At 45.0% G+C, this 2,561-nt stretch overlaps 1 protein-coding gene across 1 annotated transcript in view; it reads left to right on the plus strand.

Moving 5' to 3' along the window:
* Positions 1–1,085: 1,085 nt before the first annotated feature.
* Positions 1,086–2,561, plus strand: part of LOC106531414 (nesprin-2) — a 31,125-nt gene continuing 29,649 nt past the window's right edge. Inside the window, exon 1 of the mRNA XM_014027279.1 lies at positions 1,086–1,166. The gene's annotated coding sequence lies outside the window, so the exon portion shown is untranslated. The remainder of the gene's footprint in view (positions 1,167–2,561) is intronic.

The following is a 2,561-nucleotide window of genomic DNA, read 5'->3' on the forward strand; positions in this document are numbered from 1 at the left end:
GCTCCTCTCCTCCGTCTGCAGAGCTCCTCTCCTCCGTCTGCAGAGCTCCTCTCCTCCGTCTGCAGAGCTCCTCTCCTCCGTCTGCAGAGCTCCTCTCCTCCGTCTCGTCTCTTCCTGAGTCAGGAGCTCGTAGATGGGATCATCTGATCATTTAACATCAGTATAAATGAAAAAGGTTCTGACTTTGTGTCAAACACATCCGTTAAAAGAACCGGTGGGATTGTGGAAGAAGACTCGGAGCCACTTGAACAGGTCTTAACTTGTGAAATCAGCCTTTAAACAGATCCAGATCCAGGAAACTGTCCAGAAGCTCACAGACCAGGACCAGCTGAGGTGAGCTCCCACACCCCTAACGTCTGCTTCTTTCTTCAGCTTTTATTCTGAAAATAATCTTTTTGTCCTGATGTTTTATGTTTTCACAGTAAAATGTAAATGTGTGTAAAGRTTGGATGTAAACCAAGTGTCAACATTAGGACCAGATCAGATCTTTTCAAATGAATTTAAGATGAATTTTAATGGTGTTAGAGGAAAAATATCGTTGTGAAACCTGAACACTTACAGACGCAGAGAGCAGCCATCTTCTGCTGTTTTCCACAGTTTTCCTGTGACGACGACATAATTAACTCGTTATCACAACATATGGAAATAAATCTGTTGTTATCTCGAGAAAACCATGGGGAAAAATTAAACGGCCGCTCTCGGCTTCCATAGTTTCTGATTTTTAGAAGTAAAAAGTAAAAAGTCAAAGTTGCGTGGTTCTTCAGCTGCAGGTTCCCTCCTGCTGAGGCTGATGAAGAGGAGGAGGTGAGGCCTTCATCCTGACAGCTCAGAGGATTGATTCTCACTTCTGCAGCAGAAAAAGAAAAGAAGTCTCACTCTTCTGTCTGCGCCTGATTATCACCTCCTTTGAGCTGAAGCCACTTTGTTGTGTGGTTGGTGTGATGGAGCTCCTGCAGGGTCTGATTAGACGTCTGGGACGACTCTTCTCATGGATGCTTTTCATGCTCGTGACTGTCCTCCTCTGTGTCTGAAGGTGACAGACTCATCTCTGAARCAGTGATGGAACAGCAGGATGCAGGATGGGCACAAAACACCTGAAAGAGCTTCAGACCTTCATCAGACGTCTGAGGGAGCCGGGCCACACATCAGCTGAGCTGCTGAATCAGGTGAGGAGCCATTATCAGCGTGTTTATCAGGAAATGATGTCACCTGTGGAGAGGCTGTCATCTTCAGACCAGAGAGGCTGAGGAGACGCACGCTCTTAATTATAAAGCTTCAGGAAATGACTGACAGTATTTTCCTTCAGCTGACACATCATGAGGGATTTATTACTTCCATCTTTTTACAATCAGAACACAACAAGTCACTTTGTATTTTTCACTGAAAATCAAAAAGACTGCAGTCCTGCTGCTCTGCCAGACGCTCCTTTCTCACGTAAAAACWGATTTTTTCTCTAAGAAAAGTTTGATAAAGTTTCTAAATAAAACCTCTTTCATCTGTATCCTGATTGTTGTAAAGTGGTGACATGGAGTTGGGATTAGACCGGCCCCACAGAGTCTGCTCACAAACCAGCCGAAATCCTCCAAACCATCAGCCGAAATCCTCCAAACCTTCAGCTGAAATCCTTCAAATCATCAGCTGAAATCCTTCAAACCATCAGCTGAAATCCTTCAAACCATCAGCTGAAATCCTTCAAACCATCAGCTGAAATCCTTCAAACCATCAGCCGANTTCCAAACCATCAGCCAAAATCCTTCAAACCATCAGCTGAAATCTTCCAAACCATCAGCTGAAATCTTCCAAACCATCAGCCGAAATCCTCCAAACCATCAGCTGAAATCTTCCAAATCATCAGCTGAAATCCTCCAAACCATCAGCCGAAATCTTCCAAACCTTCAGCTGAAATCCTCCAAACCTTCAGCTGAAATCTTCCAAATCATCAGCTGAAATCCTCCAAACCTTCAGCTGAAATCCTCCAAACCTTCAGCTGAAATCCTCCAAACCATCAGCCGAAATCTTCAAAACCTTCAGCTGAAATCCTCCAAACCTTCAGCTGAAATCTTCCAAACCATCAGCAGAAATCCTCCAAACCATCAGCTGAAATCTTCCAAACCATCAGCAGAAATCCTCCAAACCATCAGCAGAAATCCTCCAAACCATCAGCAGAAATCCTCCAAAGCTTCAGCTGAAATCCTCCTCCAAAGCTTCAGCTGAAATCCTCCTCCAAAGCTTCAGCTGAAATCCTCCAAACCATCAGCTGAAATCCTCCAAACCATCAGCTGAAGTCCTCAAAGCCATCACCCAAAATCCTCCAAACTTTTAGCCAAAATCATCCAAACCAAACCTAGGACGGAGTGCAGTTTACAATGTTCCCATGCAGAGCGGACCCTCACAGCGGACCCTCACAGTGGACCACGCTGTGCTTTCTACAACACACTCCAAACACAATTCAGTAGAGGTGAAAGGAGCAGGGAAGGCTGGTTTCCTGTGGGGGACGTGATGTTCTGTGGGTTTATGTGCTGCACAGACCTCTGACCACATTTCACTTCTCTGTTCAACAG

This window comes from Austrofundulus limnaeus, unplaced genomic scaffold, assembly GCF_001266775.1.
Source record: "Austrofundulus limnaeus strain Quisiro unplaced genomic scaffold, Austrofundulus_limnaeus-1.0 Scaffold629, whole genome shotgun sequence".
Classification (NCBI taxonomy): Eukaryota; Metazoa; Chordata; class Actinopteri; order Cyprinodontiformes; family Rivulidae; genus Austrofundulus; species Austrofundulus limnaeus.